Source organism: Amblyraja radiata, chromosome 7 (assembly GCF_010909765.2).
Source record: "Amblyraja radiata isolate CabotCenter1 chromosome 7, sAmbRad1.1.pri, whole genome shotgun sequence".
In the NCBI taxonomy this organism is placed as follows: domain Eukaryota; kingdom Metazoa; phylum Chordata; class Chondrichthyes; order Rajiformes; family Rajidae; genus Amblyraja; species Amblyraja radiata.
Window position 1 is genome coordinate 59088868 of NC_045962.1, and position 19748 is coordinate 59108615.

Below are 19748 nucleotides of genomic sequence, written 5' to 3' on the forward strand. Positions count from 1 at the left end.
TGGTGTTATCCTTCCTCTTAGGCAGTGGGTAGGGATTCAGGATGAATGACTTTGACCCCAGTTTTGTGGGTTCTGAGTTGGCTACTGAGACCTACCTGGAAACTAGAGACACAGGCGAAACAGAGAGTGGCTGACAGGATGTTTGTTTGGGTGGTTTGTGAGTTGGCAAGCTCCTTCCACTGTATACACAATGTTCTGGGTGCTCCTGTTGTGGCCTTGGAGTTCTCAATGCCATTCTGAATACTCCGCCCCTACTTTGAGTGGTCGCGGGCCAGAGGTTCCTAGGAGACAGTAAAGATGTTGCACTTCAAGGAAGGCTTGAGTACCTCTATGAATCCTTTCCTATGCCTATTTGGCAATCTCTGCCAAAAATTTACAATTTTGGGTAAATAGCTTAGTCTCACACAGGTTGAAGCACAGCATCTTTATTGTTCAGTTCATCATCATCTAGGCAGTACATCATAAGTTCACTCTACTGCAGCTACTGAAAGACAGTAGGCGAGTTCTTACACTATAAAGCATGCATTAGGCGGAGTTATAATTACTAAGCATTCTGATTGGCTAACATGCAATAGCCAATCTACATCTCTTCTTGTATGAATGAAAAAGCAACTAAGGCATTTTAAATGATAAGCAATCTACACCTATCATATAGAGTCACAGTTAAATATAATGGAAAGAGGAATTTTGCTCAATTTGTTCGTGCCATCCAAGACATCTGTCAGAGCTAATCCCATTTGCCAGTTTTGGCCCAAATCCTTCCAAGCTTTTCCTATCTAAGTACCTGTCTAAATATATTTTAAACGTTGTGATTATACCCACCTCTGTAGCTGCCTCTGGCAGCTGGTTCCATATACCTGCCACACTCTGTGTAAAAAAGTTGCCCCTCAAGCCTTTTAAATCTTTCCCCTCTTACTTTAAGTCTCTGTCGTCTAGTTTAACTTCCCCTACCCTGGAAAAAATCTTACCCATACCCCTTATGATTTTATATTAAGGTCATTCCTCAGCCACCTACGCTCCAGAGAAAAAACTCCCAGTCTTTTATTATGACTCAAACCCTCCAGTCTTGGTAATATCCTCATAAATCTTCTCTGCACCCTTTCCAGCTTAATAACATTCTTCCTAGAACTGTGCAACCAGAACTGCACACGTTATACCAAGTATGGTCTCACCATCAATTTGTACATTGTAACATGATGTCTTAACTCCTGCACTCAGTGCACTAATTGATGAGGGAATTATGTTGTATACCTCTATCAGATCACCTTACTGCTTCCTGTGGTCCAGGGAAAACAATCCCATCTAACAAGGATCATATTATAACTCAAGCCCTCTAGTCCCAGTAACATCCTTGCGAACTTTTTCGGCACTCTTTCCATCTTAATGACATCCCTCCATTAGTAGGGTGATCAGAACCGCGCACAATACTCCAAATGTACTTTCACCAATCTCCTGTACAACTGTAACATGATGTCCCAACTCCTGTACTTAATATGTGTAGGAATGAACAGCAGGTGCCGGTTTACACCAAAGAGGGACGCAACATTCTGGAGTAACTCAGCAGCATTTTTGGAGGGAAGGGATGGACGATATTTTGGGTCAATCTGAAGAAGGGTCTCGATCCAAACTGTCACCCGTTCCTTCTCTCCAGAGATGCTGCCTGTCCTGCATTTTGTGTCTATCTTCCTGTACTCAACATCCTCACCAATGAAGGCAAATGTGCCAAACACATAATTCACTTTCCTTTCTACTTATGTTACCACTTTCAGGGAACTATTTACCTGTACCCCTCAGTCTCTCTTTTGTACAACATTTCCCAGGGCCCTACCATTTACTGTGTAACTTCTGTCCTAGTTTAACCTAATAAAATACAATGTGGCTTCCATTTCTTGGCCCGTTTCCCCAGTTCATCTAGATCATGTTGCGATCTTAAATCATCTTTCTCAGTACATTTGCCCAGAACATCACCAATTTTGGTGCCATCCACAAACTTGCTAAGCACGTTAACAACATCATCATCCAATTCATTAATGTAAACGACAAACAACAGTGGACGCAGCACCAATCCATGCAACACACGACTGGTCACAGGCCTCAAGTCTGAATAACAATCCTCCATTATCATCCTCTGACTGGCCACAAAGCCAATTTTGGATCCATTGGTGGCTCACCATAGATCCCATGTGATTGAACTTTCCAGATCAGTTCCCTATGTGGGGCCTTGTCAGAGGCCTTGCTAAAGTCTAGGTAGCCAATGTCTACTATCCAGCCTCCGTCAATCCTTTTTGTCATCCCTTCAAACAATTCCGTCCTTTTCTCAATCAAGACTTGAGTTTTCATGTGCAAAGTCACGATGACTATCCCTTACTCTTCCAAATGCTGCCCTCAAAATACCAACTTTCCCACCATTCACGTTAGGCTTATTGGCCTATAGTTTCCTGGCTTGTTCTTGCAGTCTTTCTTAAATAAAGGCACAACATTGATCAGCTCCAGTCTCCAGATACCTCACCCATGTTTAAGGATGTTGCAAATATTACTCCCAAGGCCCCTGCAATATCTTCCCTATCTTCCTACTACCTATTTGTCAAGGCCTCAGGGATTTATCCTCCTTAATATACTTAAATGCCACCAGTACCACACCTCCTCTTTGAAACTGTGGATTTGTTTCAATATATCACTATTCATTTCCTTTAAGTCCTTAGCTTGTATGACCTTCTCCATGGTAAACACAGAAAAGTATTTATTTACCACTCAACCATCCCCTTTGGCTCTATGCATAGGTGATCATATTGATCTTTATTTTCACCTCGATAAAATTTTGCTCTTAATATACTCATCGAATCTCTTAGGATTCTCCTTTCAGTTAACGGTAATTTCTCTGATTTTGCTCTGATGTACTTCTATCTCTCCTACATTCCCTTATAACATTAAAACTAGCTGTAAACAGGGGCTCATTATTGGTAATGTTAGCCAAGGATAGCACAGTGACCTTGGTTCACTTGTCCTGGAGGAATTTGTAAGATTTACAAAGACAGCTTTAGTGGTATTGATAGCACATGGTGTCATCGATTTAAGAATGTGTTGCTTTCTTGGAAAATATTTTGTTAAGCAAAATTTTGTAAATTGAAAAGACTTGATGAAATAAATAATTGCCATTTTAGTACATGTATTCCTCTGGGTGGCAAGTGATGTGTTATTCATTATAGTGAAATATATATTTCATCAATTGAGGGCACATACTCCAGAATGGTCAATGATGTTACAGCTATTTTGTTTTAAATACAGGTGGTTCTGCTATAAGACGATAGTTATGCTTCTGAGAAGCCTCATGTTATGGAAAATGGTATCAATTTCCAAAGTAACTTTAAAATATTTTTTCAGTTCCTGATCGAAATCACCTGATAGCCAATTTAGCCTGCATAATGTAAATAGTGTTCCCTATTCATCTCTCGCATTCTATCCAGTTTGTGTTATGGAAACATATATAGCAGAGCCTTTGGTAGAATGTTTGTATATAGAAAAATAGAAACATAGAAAATAGGTGCAGGAGTATTGGTCCTTCGAGCCGGCACCGCCATTCAATATGATCATGGCTGATCATCCTGCGGACTTTAACATCATGGAGCTTGCGGTCCCTGGTTAGGGATCGACTTCTGGAGTTCCAACCGCAAGAGCTGCGCCCGCTGTGGGAGTTTCGATCACCCCAACTGCGGATGGTTCGACTGCCCCGACCGCGGGAGAATAAAGAGGGAAGAAGATCAGACTGTATTGCCTTCCATCACAGATGGGAATGTGGAATCCGCTGTGGTGGACGTTTATGTTAACTTTTACATGGTTGTGTGCTTTACGTGGTTGTGTGATTTAGGCCATTTGGAAGAATGGGCTGAAAGATGGCAGATGGAGTTTAATGCTGATAAATGTGAGGTGCTACACCTTGCAGGACAAATCAAAATTGGACGTACATGGTAAATGGTAGGGAATTGAAGAATGCAGTTGAACAGAGGGATCTGGGAATAACCGCACATAGTTCCTTGAAGGTGGAATCTCATATAGATAGGGTGGTAAAGAAAGCTTTTGGTATGCTAGCCTTTATAAATCAGAGCATTGAGTATAGAAGCTGGGATGTAATGTTAAAATTGTATAGGGCATTGGTGAGAGCAAATCTGGAGTATGGTGTACAATTTTGGTCGCCCAATTATAGGAAGGATGTCAACAAAATAGAGAGAGTACAGAGGAGATTTACTAGAATGTTGCCTGGGTTTCAACAACTAAGTTATAGAGAAAGGTTGAATAAGTTAGGTCTTTATTCTCTGGAGCGCAGAAGGTTAAGGGGGGACTTGATAGAGGTCTTTAAAATGAGGGATAGACAGAGTTGATGTGGACAAGCTTTTCCCTTTGAGAATAGGGAAGATTCAAACAAGAGGACATGACTTCAGAATTAAGGGACAGAAGTTTAGGGGTAACATGAGGGGGAACTTCTTTACTCAGAGAGTGGTAGCGGTGTGGAATGAGCTTCCAGTGGAAGTGGTGGAGGCAGGTTTGTTGGTATCATTTAAAAATAAATTGGATAGGCATATGGATGAGAAGGGAATGGAGGGTTATGGTATGAGTGCAGGCAGGTGGGACTAAGGGAAAATAATTGTTCGGCACGGACTTGTAGGGCTGAGATGGCCTGTTTCCGTACTGTAATTGTTATATGGTTATATGGTTAATCGAGTTTCACTGTGCCTTAATTGGCACATGTGACAATAAATAGACCTTTGAAACCTTTGACCTTTAAAACCTTTAAATTCCAGTGAATATAAGTCCATTGGGAAAAGCCCCTAATAATTAGCATATCTACAATTGAAGAATTTTATTTTCCTTTGCCACAATGAATGGTAGAAGGAGGAAAAGTTATTTGTAAAAACCTAATTTTTTCTGATCATTGTGATTACTGAAACAAAATAAAATCCTAATTGGGTTGTTCTGAATTTTAGGATGTACTAATGAACTTGGAGCTGCTAGGCCACCCAATCCTTAGATTGTCATCCATATTGATTTATTGAGATAAAGTGATTCATAAATGTTGTGAAAAACTATTTTATGGCGTAGGGGGAAAATGTTTCCTTCATAACAGTCTTATCAAATGCTATAAACGACATAATTTCAGTTTGAGAGTAGAAAATTGGCAACCAAATCATAAATTCTACAGTGCTAGGGATGTCCAAGTGCAAATGTTTTGAATGAGTCAGTAAAAATAAAGCCAGATAGTAATTGCCTAAATCAGAGGTGCACTCATACAGTTATTTTTACCAGCAAAAAATATGAGGTTAGAGTTTAGGTTAGAGTTTAATGACTTATTTTGCAGCAGAGAGTCCAGCCAAGTATTCCAACAAGAACAAAATCTGCTGATAAGATAAGCTTCTTCATTTTCACCAGTTCAGGTAATATACGTTGTTCCAGATCTTAATTATTTTACTGTGGCCAGTATATTTTTTAGAGCTCTCTTCTAGAGATCTAGAAATATAAAGGCAGAATTATACACGTATCCAAACACTGTCTTGGATACAATGTCAGTGCAGGATAATTTCCAATGTTTGTTAATATTCATGTTCAAAAAATGGAATCCGCAAAGGAGTATGGTTGTTCTACTATTACTGATATTTCTTTGCTATTAACATTTTTTACTTTTGAAACTCAACATATTATGCATAAACTGGATTCTGCAATGAGGGAAATGAATCTAAATTGTTTAAAGCCCAAGAGAAAATAAAGGTAAGTGGTAATAATGCAATGCTTGCATTTATGTTGTACTTTCTCACACCGTAACATTTCAAAATGCATTTCAGTGTGCATAAAAAGGTTGAAAGACCTCTTCACATTTCTATGCTTTTAATTTCTGTATAATGAGGTATGTTTTAAGAGAAGTGCCTGCATCAGCCAGTCGCAGAAGGAGCAAAAAGATGAATGGCCATTGATCTGCGGAATGTGGTATTGATTGAGGTGGAAATGTTAATGAGAAATCCAAACGGGCTCTACACACTGCACAAGTAGTGTTGTGGGATCTTTGATACTCAGTTGAAAAATGGGAAAAAACTTACTTAATCTTGGATCAAGGTTTTATTGGAAACTTGGAATCTGCAATAAAATGCAGCGTTCTTTCAATATGGCACACAAATGTCAACGTGGATTGTATATTTGAACCACACAGATACCGATTTTAAAAACGTTGTTACATTAGCAAAACTAAACATGACTACATCTAATTGCTCCTTTTGAACAGGCAAAGTTCACCTTAGCGCACCCCCCATTCCCCACTGGCTTTATCCCATACATAGTCACACATCACGGAAACAAACCCTTCAACCCAACTTGTCCATGCTGACCAAGATGCCCCGTCCTATTTGCCCACCTTTGGCCCATATCCCTCTCAATCTTTCCTGTCCATGTACCTCTTCAAGCATTATTTACATATTTAAAGAACATGTATCTGCCTCAATTACCTCCTCTGGCAGCTCGTTCCATGTACCAACCACTCTCCGGCTGAAAATGTTGCCCCTCATGTTCATGTTAAATAATACCCCTCTCAACTTAAAATGGAGCCCTTTTGATTTTGATTCCTCTATCCTGCGTAAGAGACTCTGGGTAAAAGACCTATTGATTCCCCTCATAATTTTATACACCTCAATAAGATCATTCCTCAGTGGAGGCTAAACCTACCTGATATCCTGGTTGCTAAACACTTTAACTCCCCCTCCCATTCCCATACTGACCTTTCTGTCCTGCGCCTCTCCACTGTCAGAGTGAGGCCAAGTGCAAATTGGAGGAACAGCACCTCATATTTTGCTTGGGCAGCTTACATCCCAGCGGTATGAATATTGACTTCTCTAACTTCATGTAGCCCTTGCTTTCCCTCTCTCTCCACCCTCCCCATTCCTGGTTTTTCGACCAGTCTGATTGTCTCTCTGATTAAATTTTATCTCCGTATGCTTCGTGGTCACTTTCGTGGTCACTTTCGAGCTAACAATGGTGTATTCTATATTATCCTTTATTTTCCATGCCTTATTTTCACACCTTATCCTTCCTTATCTCTGTTTCTACCTCTCCCCTGAGTCTGAAGAAGGGTCTCGACCCGAAACGCCACCCATGCCTTCTATCCAGATATGGTGCCTGTTCCGCTGAGTTGCTCCAGCATTTTGTGTCTACCTTGTGTCATAGTGTTGGAATAGCAATCTAGTCCTTAACATCAGCAAGATGAAAGAACATTGGTGCCTAAAGAAGCAAGGGATGAACACAACCCTGTTCTCATCAACATCACCAAAGCAGCATCAAGAAACTAGGAATCCATATCACTAACAAGCTAACCTGGTCTCTTCACACTGAGGTGTTTATATGTTGTTCATATTGTAAATGAGTATGCAATTGTATAATGAGTGCCTTCCCCTTACAACTCAAGCAATTTTGCCACTTAAGAAAGCAGATCAGCAAATTTACTTTCCAGTGGCATCTAAGCAGATTCGGCATGTCCACTAAGATTCCATTAAACTTTGTCTGAGGGGCTGGAAGTATCGTCAAGGTTGCCTGCACCTTGGCCATTCCCTTTTCTCTCTTCCTTTCGGGAGAAGATAGCTTGAAAGCTAGGATTCCAGACTTAAGAACAGCTTATTCCCCACTGTTATCAGATTCCCAAACCTTCTCATCTTTCACATCCCTTTCCTCTATAGTGCTGCCACATCTTTTTACTCTCAATTCAACCTCATTCAAGATTCAATTATTGTACTTAAATATTTTTGTTCTACTTTGGATTGCACTGGAATCTTTGCGGCATCTGCTGTTTAGCGCCCATTGTTCTATTTACTGTTCTATTTATCATTATGTTCAAAAGTCCGAGGAGCAGAATTAGGCCCTTCGGCCCATCAAGTCTACTTCACCATTCAATCATGGCTGATCTAACTCTCCCCCTCAACTCCATTCTCCTGCCTTATTCCCATAACCACCGACACCCATACTAATTACTCTATGTATGCTGCTTATTCTGAGTTTATGTGAACAAGGAAGTATATATAATATACTCTTCTTCAGACTGATGTAGTGGTGGTGGGGGTGGGAAGAAGAAAGGAAGAGTCGGAGACAGTGGGCTGTGGGAGAGCTGGGAAGGGGAGGGGAAAGAGGGAGAAAGCAAGGACTACCTGAAATTGGAGAAGTCAATGTTCATACCGCTGGGGTGTAAACTACCCAAGCGAAATATGAGGTGCTGCTCCTCATTCTTTAGGGTACGGGGGTTCCCCTCTTCGACTATAGATGAGGCTCTCACCAGGGTCTCTTCTATACCCCGTAGCACTGCTCTCACTCTCCATCCCCCCCACTCATAACAAGGGCAGGGTCCTCCTTGTCCTCACCTTCCACCTTACCAGCCATTACACACAACAGATAATCCTCTGACATTTTCGCCACCTCCAATGGGACCTCACCACTGGCCACATCTTCACATCTCCTCCCCTTTCGGCTTTCTGCAGATTCCGCTTCCTCCATAACTGCCTAGTCAATTTGCCCCTTCTCAACCAAACCACCCCCTCCCCTGGCACTTTCCCTTGCAACCGCAGGAAATGCTACACGTGTCACTTTATCTTCCCCCTTGACTCCATCCAAGGACCTAAGCAGTCTTTCCAGGTGGGGCAGTGGTTCACCCGCACATCCTCCTGTTAATCCTGGCTAAATTGGAGAGGCTAGAACTTCAAAATGGGGTAAAAGCTTCAGGGCTGGGTGGAGATTTGGTCTATTTGGAATTGCTCTCTGCAGATCTGGGACAAGCTGCGGAGTGGTGCCAATGTGTCTAGAGCCTAGATACAATTTGCAAGAAAAGAATAAGAACATCTGCAGACCCTGTCAATTTGGTGCAAAATGCATAGAATGGATTAGATAGCTGCAAATCAGACATACATCTTGTAAATAATTGTAAATAATGTTGCAGAGTTCAACTTTGCTGAGTGTTGATTGGATGAGGTATTGAGCCTTGTCTGGGTTTCTTGTAGATCAGGGTAAATGTTTCTAAGTTGGATTCCTTGTGAAGTCCATTTGAATACAATATATTGAGCTGCTGTATTATTGGGTTAGGGAAATGTCTTTTATGTATGGGGTTAATCGATATCTGTAATTGGATTATTAAGAGACCACCCCCATGTGGTTCGGCCCCTCGAGGTCTCGGGACATATAAAAGTCCGCTACCATGAGGTCCAGCATTGATCTTTTGGGAGAACGCTTTGGACTGCATGACTCTCTGGAGTGCCTCTGTTTGAGCGAGGCCTAGAGGGCTTGATCAGGCAGATACGAGGATCAAACCCGCGGTGGGATAGTACAGTAGTTGAACTGTAATTGCGCTTTTGTTAAAATAAAATTAGTTGTTTCGTGCTTGATTCAGTGTTTTTATTGAAACTAGATTGGGGGGAAGCTTAGAAATGAGCAATTTACATTGGGGGCTCGTCCGGGATCTCAAAAGACCCCCAAACACAACTTTACGATCAAGGGTGTGGACCTGCTTTGATCGGGAGTGCAGAAATTGGGCCCACAGTGCGGTTTTCGCATTGATTTTTGGCACTTCGTTAATCGGAGTGGATCGATCATTTGCGGGCTTGGGAAAGGGTCTAATTGAGATAACTAGAATAGAGTCTAGCAAGCACGGGGGAGTGGTGATCCCGCCTTTGGGTTAGGGGCCCATAAAACCAGGGTTGAGGTTAGGGACCCTGCTGGGGTTGAGTTAAGGGCCTGTCCCACTTGGCCGTCATTTACGCGACGGGCCGGTAGTGACTGTCGCGCACGTCTTCATGCATCCGCATAGCCGTCTGGAGCGTGTGACGTCATTTGAATACCCAGTTTATGATATTTATCCAGTTTATGATATTTATGGTGATTTTCTAAAATGTTCCAGTTTCTTGAGTGGTGCTAGCAATTGAAAAAACTGTAGATGTAATGCACCTATTCAAAAAAAGAGGTGAATGAAAAGTAGCAAGCTGCAGACCAAATTAATCTGTGGGAAGGAACTGCAGATGCTGGTTTAAATTGAAGATAGACACAGAATGCAGGAGTAACTCAGCGAGATTGGCAGCATCTCTGGAGAGAAGGAATGGATGATGTTTGAGTCTGAAGAAGGGTCTCGACCAGAAATGTCACCCATTCGACCAGAAACGTCACCCTGTCCCACTTGGCCGTCATTTACGCGACAGGCCGGTGGCGCGCGAACATTTCGTGCTGCATGAAATCCTGGCGCGCTGCTCAATACCGCACGCAATTCCACACTCCTCCACGCCACTCCATGCGCCCATTCCGTGCTACCCACACGCTACCCACACACTACCAGGTTGCGTAAATAGTGCACAAATGACGGCCAAGTGGGACAGGCCCTTCAGAGTCCCTTTTCTGGGTTAGATGCCCAAAACTTTGATCATAGTTGGCAGAAAGCAGCTGCTTTAATGATAGCCAAGCACGTTTCATCGGGCGAGGAGTGGCCCAAGGTTAGACTTGGTATCCAAATTGGTGGGGTATTAAAATACAGGTCTGACCTTCAACCGGATCTTTGCCAGGAGCGCAAATTGAAAAGGTGCGCTCTGAAAATCGGCATCGATAACTCACAGCTCAAAGTGACTTCACGCTGAATCCTCGGTGCCTAGCAGAGAGGTGTGTCTGTGTGAAGATATCTCCCTGAAGTGACGAACGAAGAACCTCGTAAAGGTTCTGGGCTTGGACGGACAGAGTATAGATTGGCCGGAATACTCCAGTCCATTCAAGAATTCAACTGCGTAGCCTGCATAGTAGAAGAGATACGCACTAAAATTAGGAGTTCGATTTCGAGTCTATATTTGCAAAGCCAAATTTTCTTTTTTTTCACTTTAGTCTTTATTGCTTTTATGCATACACAAATAAAACATAAATATAACAATGAAACATACAACAATGCAGTGAAACGTACAACAGTGCAGTGCAAATGGTTCTATTTTTGGGCAACTCCAGAAGATACGTGCATGATTTGCGTTTGTTTGGCCACATTGCCTCCAGCATGTTTGCTGCCTTAGAATTTGCTTGCTTTTTATGTTAGGCGTAATAAAGAAATGAATCAAATTTTTCCAATTAAATTTTCTCCATTTGTGAATTAGTGGATGTCTGTAGTGTTACACGCATATGATTCCATTCTTCTTCTGAGATTGTGATGTTCAATTCTTTTTCCCCACTTAAATTTTACATAAAATGTAGTTTTATCTTGAAATTCCATTAAACCATGATAAAGTTTAGAAATAATCCTTAATGTTTTATGATGATACACATTAACTATAATTTCTATCACTGGATTATTTTCTTTTAGTGCCTCCCTTTTTACTTTTTTATTGTAATAATCTCTCAGTTGGAGGTATCTAAACAAGTCTTGGTTCCGAAGTGCAAATCTAACCTTCAAATCTTGAAAACTTCTTTGGTCTCCATTTTCAGTAACAGTACAAAATGCAGTAATTCCTTTCTTCATCCACTCTTTAAATGTTGAGTCACACATCCCTGGTTTAAATTCATTATCCAAAGCTATCCATCTTAAAACTTTTTGTCATTTATTCAGTTTAAGTTGTCTGGTAAGAGTGAACCAGGTTTCTAAAGTAAATATCATTATTGGATCAATTATACTCCTGATATGTCCAGGAAGCGCTTTTTCTCCCAAGAGTGTTTGGATGTGGAAGTCAGGGATATATGTCTCAATCTCTTTCCACCTAGCTATATAGCTGTCCTCACACCAAGTAATTAGAGGTCGAAGTTGGGCTGCATAGAAATATATCCTAAAATTTGGAAGTGCCATTCCACCTTTGTCCTTTGGCAACTAGAGTGTAGTGTATCGAATTCTGGCCTTCTTTCCTCCCCAAATAAATCTAGATATTAATTTATCCCATCCTGTGAATTGTTTTAATGGTATCTTTATTGGCAGAGATTGAAACAAGTACAATAGCCTTGGCAAAATATTCATTTTCTCCACATTTATCTTACTACTAAAATCCAATGGGTAGGCGGACCATCTTTCTATATCCTTTCTTATGTTTTGATGTGATTATAATTGGCCCCATACAACATTGATATATTTTTTGTTATATGTACCCCTAGGTATTTGATTGATTTTGAATCCCATTTAATATTACACTTTTGCTTGATTTCTTCTGGAGGAGCACAATTAAATAGGAGGGTTTGAGTTTTTGAAATATTCACTTTATATCCTGCATAAAAATCAAATTTCTCTATGATCCCCATCATCCTTGGAAATTAGTTGTTTACTTCCGTGAGATACATCATTATGTCATCGGCAAAAAGGCCAATTTTATGTTCTCTGTCTCTTATATTTACTCCCCTCAGTTTCCTATCTTGACGAATCGCTTGAGCCAATGGTTCAATATATATAGCAAACAGGGTAGGGCTAAGACAACATCCCTGTCTCGTTCCTCTTCCTAACACAAATCTCTCAGTTAAGGACCCATCATAGAAACATAGACATAGAAACATAGAAAATAGGTGCAGGAGGAGGCCATTCGGCCCTTCGAGCCAGCACCGCCATTCATTGTGATCATGGCTGATCGTCCCCTATCAATAACCCGTACCAGCCTTCTCCCCATATCCCTTGACTCCACTAGCCCCTAGAGCTCTATCTAACTCTCTCTTAAATCCATCCAGTGACTTGGCCTCCACTGCCCTCTGTGGCAGGGAATTCCATAAATTCACAACTCTCTGGGTGAAAAAGTTTTTTCTCACCTCAGTCTTAAATGACCTCCCCTTTATTCTAAGAATGTGGCCCCTGGTTCTGGACTTGCCCAACATTGGGAACAATTTCCCTGCATCTAGCTTGTCCAGTCCTTTTATAATTTAATATGTTTCTATAAGAACCCCCCTCATCCTTCTAAACTCCAGTGAATACAAGCCTAGTCTTTTCAATCTTTCCTCATATGACAGTCCTGCCATCTCAGGGATTCACCTTTACTCTTGCAGTAGGTTGCTGGTAAATTGCTTTAATAACTTGAATTGAATCTTCGGTACAGCCAAATCTTTCTAGTGTTTGATATAAGAATTCCCAGTGATCCTTATCGAAAGCCTTTTCCGCACCTAGGCTTATCAGGACAGCGCGCGTACTTTCCTTTTGAATCTTGTGTATTATATGTAGGGTTCTTCTAATACTGTCCTGTGCTTGTCTGCCTATTATAAAACCAGTCTGGTCTTCATCAATTAAATCTGGCATGAACTTTTCAAATCGTTTGGAGATAATTGCAGAGTATAATTTATAGTCCACATTTAGAATTGATATCGGTCTGTAGTTGGTACAATTTTCCTTTTCTCTGTTCGCTTTGGGGATTAATATTATAATTGCCTCTTTCCATGATGGGGGTGACTTGCCTTCTTTGATAATCCAGTTTAAGGTTCTCAGAAGAAGTGGGTTCAGCTCATTCCGAAATATTTTATACCATTCTATAGGGAAACCGTCGCTGCCTGGGGCCTGGTTTGTTTTCATTCTACCAATTGTCTACTCTAACTCCTCCAGTGATATTTCTGCTGTGATTATTTTATTTTGTGTCTCTCCAATACAGGGCAGATCTATTGTACTTAAAAAAGTCCTCATTGATTCCCCATCTACTGTAGAGGTTTGTGTATATAATTATTTATAATATTCCTGGAAGATATATTCTATTTCTTTTGGATCACTCTTCAATTTCTCTGTACAGGGGTCCTTAATTTTGTGTATGGTGTTGTCAGCCTGTTGTTTGCGTAGCCTTCGGGCAAGTATTTTAGTGGATTTAGGGCCTAGCTCATAATGTGCCTGTTTTACAAATCTTGCTTTTTTCTCCACCTCGACCCAATATTCCATCCATTTGTCCCCTCAAATCTTCTATTTGTTTTATAAGTTCTCTGGTCTTTATTATTTTTGTACTTCTGTTCTAAATCCTTCAGGTCTGATATCAACTTATAATGTTTTCATTCTGGCCTTTTTAGTATGTGATGCCCTAGATATTAACCTACCTCGTATTACAGCCTTAAATCAGTCCCATAGTATGGATGGGTCCACCTCCCCATTGTCATTCTCCTCTAGATAAGTTTTGATTTCCAATTTAATATCATTAACAGTTGTTTTATCATTCAGTATTCCAACATTTAATCGCCACACTGTGTTTTTCCTTCTACTGTCCATTTGAATTGTTAAGTATATGGCATTATGGTCTGATACATCAAAGCCAATTTTTCAAATACTGAATTTCATATTGAAGTTCTGCCAGTAAGGTGGAATTCGAATTCCTGTATATAGAACTTCGGAGTTAGTGCATGTCCATGATCGATTTCGAATAGTGGCAGATCAACAGTGAATAGTAACCCTCTGGTCGATTGTTGACCAGTACCTGATAGCGAAGAGTACCTGAGAGACAGGAACCTGATTTACTTGATGAAAAGTAATCCGAATAGCGAAGAGTACTCTTAATTCTGTCAAACTTAGAGAGGAGGGATAGAGGTCCCCCTATAGAAGTCCAGTCTTAGCAGAGGGATAGTAACATTCAGGAGGAAAAGTAGTCATTTGAGGATTAGTACCCCTCAGCAAAGAGTAAACTAGGAAGAGGAAAATCTTCTGTATCAGAGGGAGAGGTTCGTTGCGTGATAACAGCGTGATGCGGCGTCGAGATCGAGTGTTCGTGAACTGTGCGCTAGTGCTTTAAATCATTTTGTAAATTGTAAATATCTCGCTTTTCGGATTGTCATAGGATCCAGATTTTGTAAATATTCTGTGAATGTAAATAAACTTAGAGTATATTAAGAATTAAAAGTTAAGATTTAGATCGTGTTAAGTCCGCAGACCATCATTTGTGTTGCTGCTTGTGCTAGTGTTTACGGATTTAGAAACTTGAAGTAAGAGTGTGTTTGAGTTAACTATTTGTATTTGTTTAAGATCGTATTGTATGAATATGAATCAGGGTGGATCGATCAGGGGTTGTAATCTTTCGATTACTGCGTCGGGGAGGAGTCATTCCGCTGATTGATTGCGCCACGAGGAAGATTTCTTAGAGTGGGTGGTTAATAATAAACAAATGTTTGTGGTTTATTTATGAGTGTGGTTGTGCCTGACAGTGATAGGTAGCGTGTTATCCTGCTTGTGGACGGTGTTACTTACGTGTCTGAAGATCATTTTTGGCTGTTGTGATTGAGGATTAAATGAGTGCGGGAGTGTGTTTGATTGTGTTTGGATGTGCTTGATTGTTCCCTGGAGTACTCTTATTTTTGAGTGACTGGGGATTGAGAAAGTTATAAGGTTGAAAGGGTGGGGACTTGTGGGAGATAGAAGAATTTGAATAAGAGAATAGGATTGGTGGAGCAAAGGAGTAACAAGTTGCAAGGCTGTGATCACTTTGCCATTGACTAGGAGCGAGCTTGGTAAATTTAGGGATCAAAAGGAAGGTTTAAAAATTCTGTTTCAGGTGTTCGGAAGCATGGGGAATAATGTAGATTGAGATGTAACGGAAGAGGAAAAGAGCCCATTGCAACTAATGTGTAATGAGTTTCCTCACAAGGCAGAGAAATTAAGAAATTTATCAGGAGCATTAAATAAGGAATTAGGAAACAAGCTATGGCCACCGGGGGGGGGGGGGAGGGGAGGGGGCATTAGAACTGTAACAGAGATAAAATACATAGAACGGATCATCTACATAGATACCTATCATCTATGTTTCTATGTTTCTATGTTTCTATTTGGCAGCATAGTAATAACGAAGGTGCAAAAGAATTAATAGGGTTATGGAGAAAATATTTTGAGGAATGAAAGGCGAATAAGGTGGTTAAGAGAATGGCTAGTTGGGGAAAAAGCGATTGCTGAACTACTGGGACCCAAGAAACCAGAGGGAGAGATGGCCCGAATGTCAGGAACTGAGAAGTCACACACCGTTTACTCAAGCTAATGTTCTCATTCGAGATGAGAAAAACATTTTTCACACAGAGAGTGATGAATCTCTGGAATTCTCTGCCACAGAAGGTAGTTGAGGCCAGTTCATTGGCTATATTTAAGAGGGAGTTAGATGTGGCCCTTGTGTCTAAGGGGATCAGGGGGTATGGAGAGAAGGCAGGTATGGGATACTGAGTTGGATGATCAGCCATGATCATATTGAATGGTGGTGCAGGCTCGAAGGGCCGAATGGCCTACTCCTGCACCTATTTTCTAGGTTTCTATGTTTCTATGTAGCCCATTTTCTCAGTCCTGACTCACCAACCCGCCCTGGAAGTGTGGGCGTGGAGACATGACCCCTACTCTAGACCCCCCCTCAAGTAATTTACTAGAATGAACTAATTGGATATTGTAGTAAAAGCTGAAAATCTCATAGAAGAAAATTATAAACCATCTTATGACTACCCCAGAAAACCACTTAGAACAAAGAAGATTGTAAATCAAGGAGCTTGTTTCAACTGCACCTAATTAGGTCACTGGAGCAAGGAGTATCCAGCGAGAAGGCAGAACATAGCAGGATTGAAGAAAAACCAAGGGGCGATAAAGAAAGTAAGAAAAGGAACATAGTAGCTAGCAGGAGAAGGGATGACAACTAAGGAATGGAAATGGCACTAGGGAGAGAAGAAACAAACTTGCTGTGCAGGAGGAACGGGAGTGGGGAAAGAAGATATTATATTAGTGTGTTACTCAGTTTGTGCCTGCAGGGCAGTATATCGACAAGACACTATCTGGGGAGTGAGGTAAAAGAATGCACAGACCCCTTAAGAACGGGAAGAAGACAGCAAAAGGTAATGTATCTCCCCAGAAACAGGTGACCAGCAGAAGAAACAGATACGCTCTTGCCCCTTTAAGAGATTTGGGAAAGCCAGCAGACAGAGCAATCTGCTCCTCAGTATCCCTACTCCATTGAAACTACCATCAGAAAAGAAGTAGATAAAGAACTACCCTAGTGCCCAACTTTAATATCACCTAGCTATTGGAGAAAGAAAAAGAAGGAGAGTAAAGAACACTCTAAGGTAGACAAAAATGCTGGAGAAGCTCAGCGGGTGAGGCAGCTTCTATGGAGCGAAGGAAATAGACAACTTTTTAGGTCGAAACCCTTCTTTGACCCAAAATGTTCCCTATTTCCTTCGCTCCATAGATGCTGCCTCACCCGTTGAGTTTCTCCAGCATTTTTGTCTACCTTTGATTTTCTAGCATCTGCAGTTCCTTCTTAAAGGACACTCTAATCATCTATAAACAACACTGACAACTCGTAATGACTATTGGGATAGCTCCTCTTTAGAATTGAATCTGAATAAAAAAGGAATTTCTCAGTGGTTCGGGGCAAAATACTCACTTTGTTCCAAAATTTAGTTACAGTTAAATTAATTTAAAGAGGGCTTATGGGATACAGTCTTAAAATTGTTAGAGAATTGACTGTTAATTTGGCATTCTTCCCTTGTCTCACCCATAGGAGGATAATCGAAGATGGGACTGGACTATTTAGTTACTATCAAGGAAAGGACAGACCCTAGCAGATATCAGTAATTAAGACATACCCTGGAAACGTAAGATGGTAGTATACAATGATGAGACTGAAAATTTGATAAATTCCCCTCGGAAAATCAATACTAACCATCCAGAAGAGTTACTTAGAGATAAAAAGAACAAAGCCAATAGAATAAAAGCAAGAACCCCTAGACAGAGAATAAAGCCAACATAGTAAAGAGCCAATAGAGGAAAGAGTCAACATAGTAGAGAATCAATACAACAATTTAACATAGTGAGGAGTCACACATAAATAAGAAGAGGTACTGGAGGAGAGACTTAGTAAATTAGAGGGAAACTTGAATAGGTATTGAGAATAGCAGAGCCGACACATATTTGCCCAATGGAGTTGAGTTGTTTAACCCTTGAAGGTAAAGCGGCTTCTATTATTAAGGCGGAAATAAATTGTCCCTGGATTCGGCAGTCTTGATTGGATTTATGATGAAAATGATAGCATATGGGAATTGATTGTTTAAATTTGAACAGCAGGGAATTCAACAGGAATTGAGAATTGTATTATCGGCAACAATGCTGTGGAATGAAAAGGATGAGATGGACATTGAAATTTGAAATAGTAAATTAAAGTCTGAGACCAATTTAGTTAAATTGGAACATTTATCATGGTTTGCTTTAAATTAGAGTCACACCTGTAGGGAAATCTGGACTGAACCCAGCTGAAATTTATATGATTACCCGTCATCAGATATACATATTATAACATCGTGTGAGTCTGAAGAAGGCTGATTGGTGTCGATCCTAGAATAATAAAGAGTATATTAGGGAACAGAATAGGAATAGGGATCTAGTAATAGGGTAATATAATAGATTGAATAGGGATCGTATTGCAGAACTATAGAGAATGGATGGGAAAGCATGAGTGCATGATGGTAACTTGCTTTGTCCCACGTTTTTCAGGATATTTAGGTTTTAGGTTTGACTGTGGAAGGTGATGAAAGACTGGGCAGCAACACGGATGGAGGGAATTCGTGCCCACGAAAACTCGGGAGGTGAAGACTCATGAGATGGAACTTGTGAAGTTATGCCCATGAAAACTCAGGACGCTTGGCAAGATTCTGGGATGAAATATCATCATCTTGTGTTGCTGATAGATGGGAAATGTAAAGGACACACTTATGTATATCTGGTTAGCTGATTATTGAGCTATTTGGTTATCATAAATGATGGGTTATCATATATGATAACAAGGAAGGAATGTTAATCCTGGCTAAATTGGAGAGGCTAGGACTTCAAAATGGGGGTAAAGGTTTCATAACTCCCTGGTCACTTCGCCCCTTCTCACCCAAACCACCCCCTCCCCTGGCACTTTCCCTTGCAACCGCAGGAAATGCTACACTTGCCACTTTACCTCCCCACTTGACTCCATCCAAGGACCTAAGCAATCTTTCCAGGTGGGGCAGTGGTTCACCCGCACCTCCTCCTGTTAACCCTGGCTAAATTGGAGAGGCTAGGACTTCAAAATGGGGTAAAAACTTCAGGGGTGGAGATTTGGTCTATTTGGAATTGCTCTCTGCAGATCTGGGACAAGCAGTGGAGTGGTGCCAGTGTGTCTCGACCCTAGATACAATTTTCAAGAAAAAAATAAGAACAGCTGCAGACCCTGTCAATTAGGTGAAAAATGCATAGAATGGATTGGATAGCTGCAAACCAGCCATACACCTTGAAAATAAATGTAAATAATGTTGCAGGATTCAACTTTGCCGGGTGTTGATTGGATGAGGTATTGAGCCTTGTCTAGGTTTCTTGTAGATCAGGGTAAATGTTTCTAAGTTGGCTTCCATGCAAAGTCTGGTTTGAATACAATGTATTGAGCTGCTGTATTATTGGGTTAGGGAAATGTCTGTTATGTATGAGGTTAATCAATATCTGTAATTGGATTATTAAGAGACCTCCCCCATGTGGATCGGCCCCTAGAGGTCCCGGGACGTATAAAAGTCCGCTACCACGAGGTCCAGCGTCGATCTTCTGGGAGAATGCTTGAGACTGCATGACTTTCTGGTGTCTCTGTTTGAGCGAGGCCTAGTTGGCTTGATCAGGCAGATACGAGGATCGAACCCATGGTGGGATAGGTACAGTAGTTGAACTGTAATTGCGCTTTTGTTAAAATAAAGATTAGTTGTTTCAAGTGCTTGATTCAGTGTTTTTACTGAAACTAGACTGGGGGAAGCTTTGAAACAAGCAATTTACAGTCCAACCTCATCTATTGCATCCTCTGCTCTAGGTGTCAGCT

General features: G+C 40.9%; 1 long non-coding RNA gene across 1 annotated transcript; it reads right to left on the reverse strand.

The window, feature by feature from the left end:
• Window positions 1-437: 437 nt before the first annotated feature.
• Window positions 438-10336, reverse strand: LOC116974855. The gene is made up of 3 exons (XR_004412466.1): window positions 10327-10336; window positions 4024-4030; window positions 438-644 (listed from the first exon to the last, which is right to left on the reverse strand). It is a non-coding gene; the product is annotated as an uncharacterized LOC116974855 (long non-coding RNA).
• Window positions 10337-19748: the final 9412 nt, after the last annotated feature.